General features: G+C 37.8%; 2 protein-coding genes across 2 annotated transcripts in view; one reads left to right on the forward strand and one right to left on the reverse strand.

The window, feature by feature from the left end:
- Positions 1-5,655, reverse strand: part of LOC140142525 (multiple epidermal growth factor-like domains protein 10) — a 69,500-nt gene extending 63,845 nt beyond the window's left edge. Inside the window, exon 1 of the mRNA XM_072164519.1 lies at positions 5,394-5,655. The gene's annotated coding sequence lies outside the window, so the exon portion shown is untranslated. The remainder of the gene's footprint in view (positions 1-5,393) is intronic.
- Positions 5,656-9,670: 4,015 nt separating this feature from the next.
- Positions 9,671-19,504, forward strand: part of LOC140142433 (tight junction protein 1-like) — a 114,030-nt gene continuing 104,196 nt past the window's right edge. Inside the window, exon 1 of the mRNA XM_072164403.1 lies at positions 9,671-9,888. The gene's annotated coding sequence lies outside the window, so the exon portion shown is untranslated. The remainder of the gene's footprint in view (positions 9,889-19,504) is intronic.

Here is a 19,504-nt window from a genome sequence, read left to right on the forward strand (position 1 = left end):
AAAAAAAAAAAGACACGGTCGGGACCAGGGTATACGGTCGGTCGGACGTGGACAAACAAACAATTTTTTTTTGGCCTTACTTCGAGACAAGTAGGCCTATATCGTTATGTAGGCCTATCAGTCAATAAATAGTGTACCGTTCCTTTGCCAGTGCGTTGTGCTCAAAAATGTCTTATGTTGGTTTTTTTCTATATTTTGATGCATATCAGTCTCAAGACTGTAGGGGTAAAAAATCAAAAATTGCTTCGATTTTGCTCAAAGCGGCCATTTTGGAAATATGCGAATTAACATTTTCCCCCTGTGCCCTATTTTGCCCTTTTTGGATATCAGGAGGGTGATTAGAGTCACTAGCAAGCAAAAATATTGGTATTCCATTTTTGTGTAGCTCATACGTAAATTAACTCGTGTCTATAGTATAGCTTGGTTGCGTAGCTATGTGGTACCCCAAGATCGGAATGTATATTCGATGGTATACCGCGAACAACTGTAACCTATGGAGAAGGAGAACAGAGCTGCCCAACTACCTGATGAGAGAGGATTCTGCATGTGTATCATAGTATGTAGCAGAAAATATCATCTGAAATCATAGTAACATGATTTCAAGAATCCAGGGGCATCTTTCCTGCACACTCATATAACCTGTTTTATCCAATACATGCTCTTCTGATTTAAACCAGGAGGTATACCTTACAGTTATAAGTTTGATGTGAATCTGGAAATCATACCATTAATGTTATTCATGTGACAGGTATATAACATCTATATAGAAGAAAGGGAGGACTCTTTCAGCCTAATATCATATTCGACATTTTTCTTTATATCACGCAGAAGTTCCTTGCAGATATAATTTGGTAACACAATAGCCTAACATGATCCAACTATGTGCTCCATATAAAAACACTCCACGAGACTTACACTATAAGAAATAGAGGTTCTACATTGTTTTAAAGAACCATTTTGTCCCCTATATGCAGGATGGAACCCCAATTAGAAAAAAAAAGGTTATTTAAACTGAAAGAACCCCTTTAGGTTCCCATTTGTGTAACCATTTTTGGCATTTAGCTCTTCTTGGTTCGTTACATCGTTGAGGGTTCCCTGGAAATCTGGAAACACAATCGCCGAACAAGACACACTACTGTTTTCCAGTTCCCCATGTAGGCTTTATTACACAGATATCACAATTTTACTACGCCGAATTGAAAAAATAAATGCACTGCTAATACAGAATCAACTCTGAATCCTAACTTTTAACCAGTCCACGACCGTTTAAGTTGAATTGCGCCAAAATAGAGACATGGGTACACTCTGCCAGAAGACATGAGTTTATTGCATGATGTAACGCAATACAAGTCACGTAGGCCCTGTAGCCTGCACAAAATTCGACTATAAATTTTATAAAAAATAAAATAAAATAACAACTTGTTTCGTGACGCACATCTCCTATTTTTATGCTACAAATCTAGGACATTGTACTCAAATAACTTGATCGATCTACAAAATAATCTTCCTGCATATCACTATACGCCATTTCGAGGCTTTTTTGCTTATCTCTTATAAAGTCAGGCAAGACAAGGGGTGTTACAAGCCACTGCGTTTTTAATAGAGAAAATCTGTTTATCTCCTAATGTTGGCTAACTTTTACGATTAAATTAAATTTAGATGTCTTTCATATTTATTTTAAAAAAAGGAAGGTTTTATTTCAAACTCTAATGGTGACCCGCAGGTCAAATTGCTTGAATTGTACATTAAACACACTTAAACAGACACAATGCAATTTGCAGGCAGCACCTTAATCAGCGCCAATATTGCAACATTGAAACAAACAACTATACAAACATCCAATCCAACCTACCCTCATCCCCCAGTAGGCAATGAGGATAAAGTGCCTTGCCCAAGGACACAACACGTTGGCACGAGCGGGGCTCGAACTCGCAACCTATGGATTATGAGTCGGGCGCCTTATCCATTTTGAAACCCACACCATTTTGATCGGAGATGCATATATCGGACCTATGATGAATTACAGTTGTAAAACTTGCCTTTTAATATTGTAAAAAGAAGATGTGAACATTTCGGGCCGGTAATTTGAAAGCGTAAAAATAATGTAAATAACTCGAACTTCTCGATTCGGCGACATTTTCCGTTGATCACTGATCACTCATTACTGGAGTGATATGTTTGAAGTGCCAACACACGGTGCCAAGTTTTAATTAGCCGATCAAATATGGCGTATAGCACCTCATCTCGTGTGCAACTCATGCATTGACATCGTACGTCTCTTGGATATAATCCAGGGGCCAAAATATGTTCATCTCATTCCCTTGGGTGAAACAACCTAAGGTGAATGAACATTGAACATGAACTTCAGCCATTTTCAATTGTAGGAAATTAAGGAATATGCCTAAATAGATGAAAATGCCGGGTGAAAAAAGAAAATGAGACCTGTATAATTAATGATAATATTAATAGTTGTCACGAACATCACCTAACACAACAGAAACAGGAATTTAAAAAAACACCCATAATTCACAAGATAATTAACTATTTTTGAACTCAAAACAGGTTAGGGATGATTTAAAAAAAAAAACAATAATTTTTTTTAGAATTGGGCAAATTTAACGAAATATTGAACAGAAATAATCCAAAATATAGTATTTTTGGTCAAAAATTAATTTGGGATTTTTCTGGGTTATGTTTCTGAATACCAGCCCCATATTATACCCAATACAAAATTAAGGCAGACCTACTCCCGGGCTTTGTCCACACCAAATGATAGTACATGTAGCTTCACCTTGCAAAAGAAACTAAAGTTGATTTAATATCTTGATAGGAACATCTAGGCAACTTCTAAAAGTGCAATACTACACTACTACAATATCACAGAGCTAAAGCGGCTCTGCTCAGAGAACCCCACCCATCCACGAGTTCATTTTGTGGGCAGCGCCCAGATCAACATAAGATTAAGAGGAAGTATCAGAGTTTCCATTTTAACGATAGGCCTACTATAGCATCATTCAAGATCATCAGTGATATACGACGTCAGGTTATGAGAAATGTGTTGGAAAACACTACAACATTAATTTTAATAACAGTGGCGTAGCGTCATAGGGGCACGGGGGGCATGTGCCCCCCCAATCGATCTGAAATTTTAAAAAGTCCCATAGGAAAATTGCCAAAAACGGCTTGTGCCCCCCCCCCCCCATCAGACCCGGTGTCCCCAAATCATGGTCGCTTCCCTCCCAATGTGATGACCCACGCTACGCCACTGTTTAATAATCATGATAATCGGGATGGACTTAAAGGCTTACAAAAATACTCAGTGATGACATGTGTAATTTTTATTTTATGATGAAATATCGTAGTCTAATAGAATATGATACCGGTTACATCTCTTTCCAACATTTATGTTTAGCAACTATATATAATTTGTTTATTAATTATTTTGTTGTTATGGTGACTGATGGACATTAGGAAAGATACGCTTCATCTCAGCTTTCCTTTGAACTCTGTAGGACCATAGGGCTTCCAGTATTCCTTTCAACGACATGTTAAACCTTATTTTCTCGACTTTCTATGAATAACGCTAAGTATTTTATTATATCCATTCTTAAGATCAAAACAGTTTTCCTGTAGTTATACTAAAGTGTAATGAGACACATATACTAAATATATTCTGATTTCGGAAGTATACATGGAACACACATGCAGCCATTCTTAGAACATACATCATGTACATGGAAGGAATTAAGAGATAAAAGAAAATCTATCTATTTCTTTCATACATGCTTAGAATAAAGCGATTTCTCTGTAAAAAAATTTTCGAAACTGTTCAATTGACATTGTTAATCTAAATAGTGGACGAAGAGATGTTGCCTTTTCACGACTACCATTTTCAGATTTTGGGACACCGCCGTTTAACACTCGTACTCATGCAGTTCTAACTCAACAACTCGTTTTCTTTCCACGTTATATGCCAGTTATGCGTATCTACAGGCTTTTTAAGAAGCCTGGCTTTATACTTTGAACATTGTTTGAGTAGTGCCATTAGGACCCTAGCGTGTCTCATCGCACCGAGCAACTTTTTAAACAAATTTACGATGAAGCAAATTATCAATCACAATAACGTAAGTCGTATGCTTATAGGGTTTCTCAAAATGATAAAAGAAATATAAGATATTATTGAAAGCAAAGAACGAAATAGGCCTATCCTGTATAGTGTTGACCATTCAGACAGAATAATTCAATCAAGTTAAGTTTGCCCATCTGTTTCTTGCAATCATCATTGTCGGAAATCGAAGAAGCTCTTGGTGACATACTTTCACTCTTCGCTGTGATCTGCTTAGGATATTGCACCTAATGAAATTGATTGGAACTTAATAAATTGATGAAAAACGACTTTTGATGGATTAATTTTGATAAAATAGGTCTAGCCAACCACGACATAGGTATTTGGAGGGCCGGATTTACCTTTTGAGGGGTCCTGGGACTGAACTTTGTGATGAGTCCCTGAATTAATTAATTAGAACATCCCTAGGCCTATTTAAATCTTTAAGGTTCTTTTTAATGTTCTTTATGGAATCTTATCACTGATAGGGTTCTGCATACAGGGCAATAAAGGTTCTTAGTCAGGATGAGGCTAGTGTGGTCTATAGTGAGGTCTTACTAAGGTAAAAGTGGTGTCTAGCAAGCTATATATAATTGGCAACGTTGCAAATAAACATGTCATATAGAAAACTACAAAATAATAGAAATATACTTAATTTTCTGAAGACACAAGCTAATAAGACACAAATAATACACGTATTTTGTTCAATCACAGATCCTGGAAATAAAGGATCTGTGGTTCAATCGAGGAAAAGACTCAGAGACTTGCATGGGCTTCAGAGGACACAAACCCATGACGTGTCTCACAACTAACTTCAAGTGACACGTCCGGGCATCGGGACACGTCTTGTATTTTAGACGTGCCTTGCATGGGGGACATGACTTTATGTCTTCAAACTTAGACATGTCAGTTGCGTAGAGACATGACAATGTCTTAGGCTACAGGTATTTACTATGACATGACATGTATTTGAATGAGTTTCAGACAAGACACGATTCTATCAATGTTTTCTATTGTTAATTTTGAAGTCATCATGTCCAGGCCCGTATAGCCAGTATTTATTGGGTATATGTGGGGGAGGGGAGGGGTGCGGAGAGCTAATATATGGACCTTTTGTAAACTGATTTACTCTTCAATAATGGGCTGATTTTTAACATTTTTTATTGAAAAAAGTGGGATTTTTTTTTCAGATTGGCATTTTAGATGCTTCGCACCCCGTATACCCTGGCTATGCGGCTTTAACTAATTTATATCCATTTTTGAGCTTTTTTTTGACAGTTAAACTCACCTGAATCTTGCTGCAATTAGTTAACAGGACAGTAAGTGGTAATCCATAGTTTTATAATATTCCTCAATGCTTCTTAATTTTCACAAGATGTCATCACAAAGAATTTCTCAAAAATTCATAACGAAGATAGTTGTATAGGCTATATAGTTCCATGTTACATTAATGACGGTCTGTCATTATAGTTGCAGGAGATGGTATCATCCAGGCCTGGCATGACTCTCTTACAGGAATTCTCCCTCAAAATGAGTTCTGAGTCGAGACGATTCTTTGGTTACCCGCCGCCAAAGTCCATGTAAAGTATTTGGCCATATCCTTGGCATATTTTTTTGTGTCAATTTTAGATTTAATTTGGTGGCGCTATATATATAATAAGGAAGACTCAGGCCTGGAAGACTATAGTTTTACCCCTGCAAGCAATAAAGCAAATAAAAATTCCTTTAAAAAAGGAATGGGGCGCCCAATGTGAGCTTGGACGTGATGGTGAATTCCATGGTGTGTAGATTTGGTATTATAATGATTTTTCTAGGGAAGAGTAGAAGATGATCAAATGCAAGAGAAATGTGTTTGATTGGGGAAGGTGTATGACAGGACCATTTTGGATGAAATAAATGGGAATGAAGCTTTCGTGTCAATTTGCGATTATGTGGGGTGGGGGAAATTCTGTTTTTGGGACCTATTATAGTGAGGATATTGCTTTGGATATTGAATATTGTTGAATTTCATTATGCAGGGGATTATGATGAATAGTGCTTGGACGTGATATGGTGAATTCCATGGTGTGTAGATTTGGTATTATAATGATTTTTCGAGGGAAGAGTAGGAAATGATCAAATGCAAGAGAAATGTGTTTGATTGGGGAAGATGTATGGCAGGACCGTTTTGGATGAAATAAATGGGAATGAAGCTTTCGTGTCAATTCGCGATTATGTGGGGTGGGGGAAATTCTGTTTTTGGGACCTATTATAGTGAGGATATTGCTTTGGATATTGAATATTGTTGAATTTCGTTATGCAGGGGTATATGATGAATAGTATAGAAGACACAAATAAGTAAGCTCCCCTGGCAAAATATGGGGGGGTATCCCCACCCGGGATCTACGCCTATGTTGACCAATAGAAAACGTTAAGTTTTTATAAATGTATAACGTCTGTGATACATATACATCATCTACTTGCTAATACACTGAAAATCAAATAGAGATGAAGGAAGAGTCTTTCAAAAAGACACAGTTCACGAATCAGGTGTACAGTCATTTGTTGTAACTTTCCATTTTCATATCTAACCTACTCTGCACTAATCTTACAATAATTCGTGATTTGAGGCATAATGATACCTACATCCTGACTCTGACATCTCCCCAGCAAACAAACGTTCCAAGTCAATTATACCATGCAAATAATAACCTTTGGCCTACTAGAGCTCTAATTAAGATAACATCTAATTAAGCAAACATTACTGGGTACTATGGACCACAAGAGTCTCATCCCAATGGCATAGTCCAATAACCTCAATTACATAATCATAGTGCAAAATTTGACCTCAAGTTGCAGAGTAGAGTTTGTGTACCCAAATCTTCCAAAGATGAATGTACAAATGTATTAGGGTTTAAGAACTGTTCCCATGATAGATGAGCATGTTGTGGATCCTAGTGTATGGTCAAATGTCACCGTCTATCGGGTTCTAAGACACACGGTAAACTGGTTGAAGGCATACAAAGGTCAAAGGTCTGGATTTATTAGGTGTTTTATAAGTCCATTAATTTTGTATTTTAAACAAAGAATATACGCTCAACATTTTATCCCGTGCATATCAGAAAACAATTATAAAAATAAAATCCAAACAAATTGTGGTTTTATTTCTGAGTTGGGCATATGGGCATAATTTTAGCAAAACAATTGCGAAGTAAATCTAGCAAGAGTGAAATTAGAAGCTTTTCACAAAGTCATGCCTATATAGGTGCGCCCGCTTAAGGCGGGTGCCCCAAAAAGGCCTGCACTCATCATGCTCATAGAACATGTAGAATCACAGAAGCTCATAGAAAATACTTTTTTGACTTGTTAACACAACTTAAATTAAGGTTAGCAACTATTTTACTGTTGCGATCTGGTAGTTCATTACAGCATCTTGCGAATGGTAGTGAGCTTGGCAAAAATTGCATTGATCATTTTATAGGGAGTGTGTAGAAGAATTCAAATACTAGTAGTATATCACAGACACATATATACTTTTGTAGGTCCTGTGTCCTGTGGTTCTTGGGTTATGTTATAAAGAGGCCTGAAACAACAACACATTTGTAAAACGTATATGCCTACTCATTAATTAACAAAAATAAATCACTTTGGGTGGGTTTGTATACATGTAGTAAGGTTTCGGAAGGGGTTAGGGTAGGAAAAACATTATAAATTTTTCAAACTGAGTATATCATATGATATGTAGAATGAACTTTTGCAAAACATTTAGGCTAAGTGTTATTTTTCAATATGATTTAGATTATGAAAATCGAATTTTTTTTTGGCTGCTTCGACCAACAATACCGCATCTACCGGTACTCTCTAAATGTACACCGAAAAAAGAGTGAGAGAGTGAAATGGAGGACAACCTCTTTTTGAGTGGAAAATTTCACTCTAAAAGGATTTAAAAAGTTAGACCTAGTCTGCATAGGCCTACTCTCAAAAGAGTAAATATTGCCCAAAGAAAATGTACTTTCTTTCATTTTAAAATGTTTCCCACTCAAAAACGGGTTGTCCTTCGTTCAACTCCTTGAAAGAGTGGAAATTCACCCTTTTACAGAGAGTGTGCCTTTTTAAGTGCCCATAGTTGCCGTTATACTTAGCCTAAAGCCTCCAGCTAGTTTCCTGCCGCTTGCCGCAGGGCGTTTCAACCAATGACAAGCCTTTATTGTGTCCGTTTGTCTGCAATGCGCGTGCGCCACGCCGCTCAGCGGCAAGCGGCAGGGTAGTATGAAACCAGCATAACTCGTACTAACAAGTCAAAAAAGCCCCAAAATTGGGATTTTTAGTAACAATTTTGTTGGCATATTGTATTGTATTGTATTTGGGAAATCCCGCCTATTTTCAGGCGCACCACTGAGTAAGCAGTGTACTTTTTAACAGCTATCTATATCACCATTAGCTACCATTTCACAACATTACATTAACACAACTACAATCACTGTATTCACAACTACTACTGCCCTGGGACCTAGGGAGGGTGCAGGCAACAAGCCCGGGGATGATCCCCTACTCTTTTCGATAAGGCCTGCAACTTTTTACGTGCTCAGGTTTGACTCGTCTGACACACGGATTTTACGTGACCATTCGAACCACGAGACGCCGGGCACCCACCGTGTACACCTGCACATTCTACACGGTGGATGGGAACGAGGAGAAATATCACAATTATATTCTACTAGACTGAAAGAGCTTATGATTATGATATATCCGACCTATTGGAACTATTTAGAGTGAGCAACAAGGATCGGGCAGGATGGGGTTTCGAACCACGGACCCCTCGCTCAACTCTCCCTAATGGCCCAGCGCTTTAGACCACTAGGCCACCTCGCCCTCATAACTTATTATTATTCAAGGTGACATATCATAATTGCCAAACTGACGGCTTTGTTTGTTGGGTTTACTTAGAGTTTGACGTGATCTGTTGCCGAAATTTTTCTGATTATGCAAACCTGAGACTATCTCAGATGCAAACGAAAACAATTTCAAGTCAAGATAATTCTATTAGGCCAACTCCGGGGGCCAACTGAATACAACCTCGGAAAGACCCCCCTTTTTGGATTTTGCAGCTCCGAAAGACCCCCTATATTTGACCAAAATAGAGCTCCGAAAGACCCTTGATTTTGATAATTTCAGCTCTGAAAGGTTTTTTCAAGTGATTTTCAACCAGAAAGCCAAGAAAGACCCTTGATTTGGATTGTTCGCAGCTCCAAAAGACCCCTTTTATCGGTACGCCGTCGACGCGTCAGCTCCCAAAGACCCACCACCTCAAAATTCCGGGGAGCATACAGGGCTCGGTATTTCAAATTAAATGCTGCCCTCTTGCTTACGGAATGTCCTGTTTCTAAATTAAAAAAAGTAAATGTGATGTCTAAGTTTTTTCTCCAATAAACGGTTTTGCAAGGAATAATAATTATTTAAAAAGATATTTCTCAACTTATATTACAAATACACACCGTTTGAAATGATTTTTAATAAGATCTTTTTAAAATGTTATCAAATTTGTTTGGCTTGAGCATCATTCGCCAATACTAGAACAACATTTCCAATCAATTACGATTGATGACATTGAACGACAGGTGATGGTGGAGCAACCGTCGTAGACAGATTGAAGAAGACGCAATTTTGCTGCAATTTTAAGTGTTGTAGGAATTGACGTTGAGGAAGCCAACCAAGAACCTTTAGTTTAGGAGCAGACAAATCGTTTGCAGTGCATTTCTGAAGTAAGAAGGATTTTAGGACGTGGGATAACCGAAGTGAAAAAGGTAAGCCAACAAGCTATTGTCAACAACAACATTACATTGCATTGTATAGATTTTAGATGTGGAGTCTGATGAGGAGCCAGTGCAGTCAGTGGTTGTGTATGTTGTTGTTGTGTACGTCTACGGTCTAGTCTATAAATGCAAAAAATATGTGCAGGAAATACAGTCAGAATTAAGCCATTCATTATGCGTAGTTTAATATGCAGAGAAACCTTTGAAAATTTGTCAATTTTGGGGTCTAAAGATTTCAATTGAAACACTAAAACCTACATGCTACACTACAGTCCACCAATCTCGGTGCGTCATACATCACGATATGACGCACGCGCACTGAGTGAGAGAATCCACCATGTCAAACATAAGATGGATTGGGTAACAACAGAGCCCTGCCTTTTTAAGCTTCATGAGAAGCCTAGATTTAGTTGCAAAATGAGAACACAGTAGTGACAGTACACATGTACAGAGTGGCTAATCTTTGACCCATTCTCAATCATGCAATCTCTCATGCCAAAGGTTAAAATAAAATGATCCCTAACTCAAAAGATCATTTATTTTACCTCTCGAAACGTGCCGGCGAAACAATTTGTTTACAAGTAACAAGTTAATATGCAACATTACAAATACAATCCTTGTTCCGACACCGATATGAAACCTGATGACGATATTTTATTCATTCGTCAGCACACTACCATGTGGTCACTCAGGTGAACTGGGTTGGATGATCGATCAAGATTTAAATTTGTATTCAGGTTACCTGGCCGTGCCTTTTATAAGGCGATCTCAGTCTTGGAAATGAACGTCCAAGACCAAAATGGGGGTGTTTGGTCATTTTTAGAACGATAATTCCTGTTAAAACCATTAGGTATGCGCTGAAATGACAAACTATTGAACTTCGGATCAATGACTTCACTTCCGGGTTTACAATGATACCTTCGCTAAAGTGTGTTAAACTAGGCTTACAATAGTTACCGAAAAATTACTCAGTTTTTGTTACTGCGCGCTTCAATAAAGTCCCAACTCATGCTCGCATAAGGTCATGTGTTGTGAATTGGGGTACCGGTATGTAACAAACATTTTGTCACAGATCTCAAGAATGGATATAGGGGTAAGGTATTGAACTGGTTTTGGTCTTATTTTCTTGCTAATTTATCTGGCTAAAATTTTGGAAATCAAAACCTTTATACTAGTTGTATTTTTTGAGATATTGCCAATCAAAGGATATTAAGTCAGGGGTGGCGGATCCTACGGATCGGATCCTACGGATGAGGCACGTGTTACAGAATAGGGAATATTGATTTTTGTGCCTCTCAAATATATTTTTGACTGTAACTTCATAACCCAGCAAGGTATTGAGATGGATTATGTACCGGTACCATTGTTTTGGTATTTCTGTCTAGGTTGCAGTGTGATCAGTTTTACTCCTAAGTTAATTTGTTGCAAATGTGCTGCATTCTGTGCCATGGGTTCTAGACTTTTCCTATGTTACTGTACTACAATGTAAGTATGCATGCTCTGAAATGTTTTGAATATATCATATTTCTTGAAGGAGGTATCGTACTACCATTAAAGTCTGCATTTTCTTGATGGAAATTTGATGAGGAATTCAAATATGCCACTGGTTTTTTGTGTAGGGCCTGGAGGAAAACAGTTTTGATTGATAATGTTATAAAAATCATAAAATTATACATACGACTTTTGACACCCTGTATCTCAGTAGGGCAACATGTAACTCATCATTGCATGTTTGCTTTTTTGAAAGCCTACAATGTTATTAGTAAAAAAGGTTTTAGCAGAAAAAGTTTTGTATTTTGTACTTTTTGAACCAAAATATAACTTTTCCGCCCTATATGATATTTGTGGCACCCTGTATATCAACTTACAAGTTGCATAATGAATTCCCTTCCTTACACTTTCAGCTTTATGATGATGATATAAGACTTGTAGCTTTCTGACAAACCTGAGATGAATTACAATCATTCTTGTGTGAAAGCATATTTATTTTTCTAATTTTGATCATGTAACACGTTTGGCCCCCAATTCATGACGCATGACTGTAAATTCACATATGTGTGCGGCAGTCACACATTATCCAACACACAACTAGTGTTACAAGCACATGTTGGTTGAAAAGAAATGGTGGGGGCATTTAACAGAAAGGGGTGACTACTGACTATAGAGTAAATAGAGCTAAATCCTGATCCCTTCTAGTTTTTAGTTCTAACTGGCAATATAAGTCAAATTTTAACATTTTTGCAATTTCAACTTAGTCAGAATTTCGTTTCACAGTGTGGGAATCTATCTTGATTCTTGCAGAAAAATTTGCAGGAATCATTTGATTCTTGCAAATCAACTTCTGTGAAAACTACAAAAGTTTGCGTGAATTGATTCTTGGATTCTCGCCGAAATTTGGACCCTGAATTTGAAGAAAAATTTTGCATGTTTGCTTACAGTTGTAGTCACAAAATTCTTAGACTTTGCATAAAAATTAAGTCTACGCATTCAAAATCTTGAATATATAGACTAAGCTCAACTTATAATTTTACTATTTTATGTGATGAAAAAGATTAGAAATTGTAATTTCATAAAATATAGGGTGCACAACTTATAAGTTCCCCCCTACATATTTTTTAAAATAAATCGAAAACTATTTGACGAAATGCAAACCTGTAAAATGATATGGGTAGCCTTATTTGTTTTACACATGTGGACCAAATTTTAGCGTCACACGTCATTGCGCTCAGTCACAATGGTTCATTACGTAAAAAAGGAGACCGTTTTAAACAGTGTTAAGAGTTGCCTCTGAGTCCATAAGACTCAATTCTCAAACAATACAGTAGGCCAGGGATATTCATGTGTTTGTAAAAAAAACTTAATCTTTGGTATTCTTCTTCTTCAAAAGCAAAGCAAAGCAGGTGTTTTATTCGTTTCTTTTTTAAAATGATAAATGTCTGAGATGGAAGGGATATGTACTGCAGTTATTCTCTGATGAATCCAGATTTTATCTTCAAAGAGTTGATGGCCGTAAGAGGGTGTGGAGACGTACTGGAGAAGAGATGTTAGAAGATTGCATACAAGGTGTTGACCAATATCATGGAGGGAGTGTGATGTTTTGTGGTGGGATTAGCAGCAATGGAAGAACCGATCTGGTAGAAGTTCCAGGTCGACTTAATGGCGCTCGTTATGTTTTATGAAATCCTCTCACAACATGTTGTTCCCTACCATGGTGCTATTGGTGCAGATTTCATATTCATGGATGATAATGCTACACCTCATCGTGCCATGATAACGAACGCATACCTGGAGAATCACGGTATTGAAAAAATGGATTGGCCAGCAAAATCTCCTGTCATGAACCCCATTGAGCATCTTTGGGACCATGTTAAAAATAAAAACACAACACTGCAAGAGCTAACCCGAGCAATCCAACATGTATGGAACAACATGGACCAGCAACGGGTCCGGCCGTCCGGAATTTAATAAACAGCATGCGGCGATGTTGCAATGCACTTGTCAACAGTGCAGGAGGACACATCCCCTACTAAACATCGAGACTTTAAGTTGTATTTCCATTACAAACACATGGACAGGCCTAACATACTGTATTGTTTGACAATTGACTCCTATGGACTCAGGTGCAACTTTTAAAACTCCCTCTTTTTTTACATAATGAACCATTGTGGCCAAACGCAATGATGTGTGACACTACAAATTGGCCCAGATTTGTAAAACAAATAAGGTTACTCATAACTTTTACAATTTTACATTTCGTTAAATAATTTTCTATTTATTTAAAAAAGCATTAGGGGGAACTTATAAGTTGTGCACTGTATAGCTTTCCTCCATGAAAAATATTAAATTGTCAATGAAGGTATGAAAGGGTTAAAAAGGACTAAAAATAGCCCTCCTGAAGTTTTTTGAGCCCTGGATGGACCTTGGTAATTGGTATTAAATGATGCATAACAAATCTTCTTAATAAAAGTAGTTATGTTGTTATCATTATTTGACTTATTTTATTTGTGAATAGTGTTCACCAGTCCCAATGAACACAGGGTTGAAGCAAATAACAGCAAAATTTGAAGTAGAAATTTGAATCATTACAGTGCAATTTGATCTTTTGTGGGTAATTTATTTGTTTTTCATACGTTTATCAATTATCACACATAATTATTTGCAAGTCGCTAGTCATGGAGAAAAGTTCTTATTTAACAATTGTCAGTACTTTAATACAGGTTCTAATTACCTAGCAATTTAGTGGCAAATATTTCTACAAGTTGTACCTGTAGTAAATATGGTGATCACATCATATTAATGCAAATTTAGGATGTGGTGCTGCATCTAGATCTTGGCTTGGTCAATGATGGTCAGTGAATCTTGAGGTTCTTAACTTCTTTCCTCAAAATCGTTCAAGTTTATTTGTTTTCATCTCAATTCACAAAAAGTTATACAAATGGAAATGCAAGATAAGAAATACTTTAAATGATAATTACTTATAGATACACAATATAAGAACATGAAAAGTGAAGAGATGTGGATGCCGCAAAGACGCAGAGCGTGAACCTTGTGGCACCCAATCTGAACAAGGTGGAAATTTAACTCCACAGTATCAGAAGTTGAAGACATGTTTGTAATGAAATTGAATTAAAATGATGTGAAGTGGGATAAAAAATGTCTTGCACCACAGCTGAACTATGGGGCTTGGGCAGTGGTAGTTTCTAAGTATACCAATATTCAGTAAGGGCTGCGATCACATAGAACATAGAAGTATACTGTACGGTATACAGTATTCTAGTTGTTTTGTCCGTATAGTTGTTTTGTAAAGCGCCTAGAAGCCTTCAGGTATTGGGCGCTATAGTAAATGCTTGTTTATTATATTATTATTCGCTATACGGTACACTCTCATGAATTCAATCAGGCTGAGTTCATATAGGAGTATACTATGTGAACTCAGCCTGATCGAATTCATGAGCGTATATCGTACATGTATAGCGAATACCGTATACAGTATTCTTCTATGTGATCGCAGCCTTATGTATGCTTTAGATGGTGTTTGTTATAAAGCAGGGGAAAATTTCACCACACTGCCACTATATCATCATGCATTGCCAATTGTTTGACTGTAAATGAAATACAACCTGCCATTCCTGAGCGATTCAATTGAGGCCTGGGCATTGATGTCATCGCTAGAAAATGTAGAAATACAAGTTTGTTTGAAGCTACAATCTTGGAAAAAATGTGTTGGAACACACGTAAAGAATGTTTCCCCATGCAAAGTTGAGAAATGCCATGATGTCTTCAGTAGTTTCCCCAATGTGTTCCAGCATTGATTGATGGGGAGAGGGGAAGGGAAATCATTGTTGTAGGGGTCATGTTTTTGTTCAAAACACATGACATCTTTTCCTTGATAATACAAATTCTTCACAAATTTCCACCAAGTGTTCCCAAGTACGTGTACTTCATGTAAATCATTAGGTAAGCTTAAAACCCACGCTGAAATGACGAATTATGAACTTAGGAATGACAACTTTCAGGTTGGTTCACTTCCGAGTTTCCGACCAGATTGACGCCAATTACCGACGCCTTTAGCGATCATGTATGCACCTGCACCTTGGTAAGCTTAAGTACAAGATAGCATGGAAATACCAGCATTTTTTAAACATCTTGGTTGAAAAAGTGGTGGGGGCATTCATTATTTTTTTTTTGGGGGGGGGCATCAGTGACTATTCAAGGAAATACGGTAAGCAGTTGGATTTCAAAAGTTGCCATGTATACAACAATGTAATCATGGACTATCTTATTTAAAGTGCACAGTAAGCAAAAATAGCAAAATTCCCTTAAGTCTGTGTTTAGTCTCAAGTTGTGTCAGTTAAATAGGGTACAGACACCCACGAAATCCATGGTGACTTTGTTGAAAAAAGGTCTTTTTAAAACAAAATAATGTAAGCTATATAAATATGCACTAAGATTTGATCACTTTTCAGAGAGCTTTTGTCACATAAAATGGGGAAAATCATGAGGATGTTGATGACAATGACTACCATAGCGACGCCGTCCACCAACACTCCACCCTCAGACCCCACATCTGAATGAACATACTGAGCACCAGTGTTTACTCTACTTGAGGAAATTGGGTTCACCAAATTAAGCATTTATGAACCAAATTGGCACAATTTTGGCTCAAAAATTCCTCAAATTGACTATAGTAATGCAGTACCCTATATTGCAAATTCTTGTGGGCCAAATCTAATGTAATGAAGAAACCAAACTCACAGCTTTCAATACACCGGTCAGACCTACAAGGCTACAATTAGTGTCTGACCGATCAAGTCTTTATCTGAATCGGCCGATTGGCCGATCAATTCCCTCTTTGATCTGCTGATTCGATCACCGATTACCAATTCCCCAATTGTAAACAATGGCTGCCATCGCCGTGAGTAAATTTCACCTGTATTTTGAAAGGGTACTTGTACGCAAAGTATTACCATAATAATGCACTGAGCATAAAAAACACACTCCCGTATTCATTTAAAATACTTAATTTTACCATGATTATTCTAAGTTCAATTTACCTTTTCCCCCTGATGTCCAAGTCCATCAAATCATTCGATCGCCCCATTTTAATATTGTGTTTACATTCAAGTCAGTGTGAGTTTTGCTCAAGTCCCATAGCTCTCTCCAATCTGACACGCACATATTTAACCCGGCAGCAAGAACTACAATTGTACATGTTCATCTGTTGGCGGTACGGCGTACGGACATGTAGATGCGGGGAATTACCTGATTATCTCAGCTGCGTGCCTGAATCACGGTATGATTATAGGTTTGTCGCCTACAAAGCTTGTTCTTTTGCTAAATTTCGCTTGATTTAACTAGTCTAATTCAAAGAAATATACCAATAAGAGAATACTTGTTATTAAGCTTCAACAATTACTTTCATGATATTGGGTGATCGGTGCATTACATCGGCGGATGAAGGAAAAATCAGCCGATGCAGATCACTACCGATAAGCTAATAATTGGTCCGATTCGGAAGCTACCGATCTGATCGGTCATCAGTCTCTAGCTGAAATTGAATACAACTCCGCTGTTTGGGATCCTCATAATCAAGATCTCATTTAACAAATTAAAATGATCCAGCGTCAAGCAGTCCGTTTCATTAAAAATGATTACATTAGAAAAAAGAGTGTCACCGAACTTATGAAGGACTTACACATGAGCAGCCTACAGGATAGAAGGAAAATCGATCACTACCGATAAGCTAATAATCGGTCCGATTCGGAAGCTACCGATCTGATCGGTCAGTCTCTAGCTAAAATTGAATACAACTCCGCTGTTTGGGATCCTCATAATCAAGATCTCGTGTAACAAATGAAAATGATCCAGCGTCGAGCAGTCCGTTTCATTAAAAATGATTACATTAGAAAAAAGAGTGTCACCGAACTTATGAAGGACTTACACATGAGCAGCCTACAGGATAGAAGGAAAATCGATCACTACCGATAAGCTAATAATCGGTCCGATTCGGAAGCTACCGATCTGATCGGTCAGTCTCTAGCTAAAATTGAATACAACTCTGCTGTTTGGGATCCTCATAATCAAGATCTCATTTAACAAATTAAAATGATCCAGCGTCAAGCAGTCCGTTTCATTAAAAATCATTACATTAGAAAAAAGAGTGTCACCGAACTTATGAAGCACTTACACATGAGCAGCCTACAGGATAGAAGGAAAATCGATCACTACCGATAAGCTAATACAGAGGATATATTAGACCCCTGGTTGAATATTCCGATGTCATTTGGCACTCCACTCTCACTTCCAAGCAGGCCATCAAGCTTGAGAACATCCAGAAAAGAGCTCTGAGAATTATCCTTGGGTCCAATTATGTATCTTATGACAATGCTCTTGTTGTGTGTAACCTTGATAAGCTGTCTGATAGGAGGGAGCAACATTGCCTTAAATTTGCTGGTACATTGTCCAAGTGTGATCGGACCACCAAGTTGCTTCCTCCCAGCAGAGGTCAGGCTCATGGTAGACAATTAAGAAACAATGCCAATCTTTCCCAACTCCGTGCCCGCACGGACAGGTTTGCTAGGAGTCCAGTTCCTTACTTTGGTAGGCTGCTAAACAGCAACCCATCCTAATCCTGGTTCATCCCTTGCATTGCTTTGCTGTGTATCCTGTTTCTTTTTTGCTGCCTTGAGTTCTGACCTCATTTGTTGTTTTTATTTATTTATTATGTTTCTCATTGTTGTTTTTTTGCTTTACTTTGTGTACAATGTAATTCGGCCTCTGGGCCGCGATTTTGTGCCAATAAAATCATATCATATCATATAATAATCGGTCCGATTCGGAAGCTACCGATCTGATTGGTCAGTCTCTAGCTAAAATTGAATACAACTCCGCTGTTTGGGATCCTCATAATCAAGATCTCATTTAACAAATTAAAATGATCCAGCGTCGAGCAGTCCGTTTCATTAAAAATGATTACATTAGAAAAAAGAGTGTCACCGAACTTATGAAGGACTTACACATGAGCAGCCTACAGGATACTGAGGATAGAAGGAAAATCGATCGTTTAACCATACTTCACAAAGCCACAGAGGGTCAACTAGCCCTTCCAGTGCAAAAGATACTTTGCCCACCCCACTGCCTAAGCAAACGTAGTCATACAAATAGCTACCAAGAACTACAAGTCAACAAGGATATATAAATATTCATATTATTCTAGAACAATTAAGGACTGGAATTCACTCCCAGCTCCTTTAACGCAACAACAAGACTCCCAAGTTACATGTATTTAAGCAAAGCATCAAAGACCACGTTTGCGGCATGTAAAGCAGTCCTCGAAGCGCACAACACAAATCCTCATCGTTTTACCCCACCTGGGGCGTTGATGATATATGGGGCAGAAACATGGACAACAACCAAGTACCGTACCTGGAACAGAAACTACAAACAGCCCAAAGAGCAATGGAAAGGAAGATGCTACACATTACCTTATTAAAATTAAGAACACTGAAATAACTCAAGTCAAAGACATTATGGTGAAACTCAAAGAAGCGAAATGGAGATGGGCAGGTCACCTGGCACGAAGGGAAGATAACAGATGGACTAACGGCTTACAGAATGGCAACCAAGAACAGGGAAAAGATCAAGAGGAAGACAGAAGAGGAGGTGGCATGATGACATTACTGCCTACATGGGACCTACATGGACAAGAAATGCAAGAGACAGAGAACTGTGGAATAATCATGAAGAGGGCTACGTCCAACAATGGACGAACACAGCCTGATGAGGTGAGGGGCGTTGATGAGTATCATCGTAAGAGTAAGAGTATTTTACATGTACACTGGGTCAAAATTGTGATATCTGTGACCTAATACTGCTAAATGCTGAGTACCTCTGTCAGGCTCCCACCAGTAGTTTTGAGCCTCAATCCTTTTGCTTTGCTCAAGTCTACATTTAACTACAGATTAGTGGAATTAGATTGTGAAGGATTCATTTTGTTCAAATGGTGACTTTCTCCCTTGATTGCTTTTGTAAGCCTAATAGTAATAACAAAACATGAGCCTACATGTAATTTGTTATTAGATTGATTGTAGGAATTTGAACAGCTTTT

The sequence above is a fragment of the Amphiura filiformis genome, chromosome 20 (genome assembly GCF_039555335.1).
Source record: "Amphiura filiformis chromosome 20, Afil_fr2py, whole genome shotgun sequence".
Lineage (NCBI taxonomy): Eukaryota > Metazoa > Echinodermata > Ophiuroidea > Amphilepidida > Amphiuridae > Amphiura > Amphiura filiformis.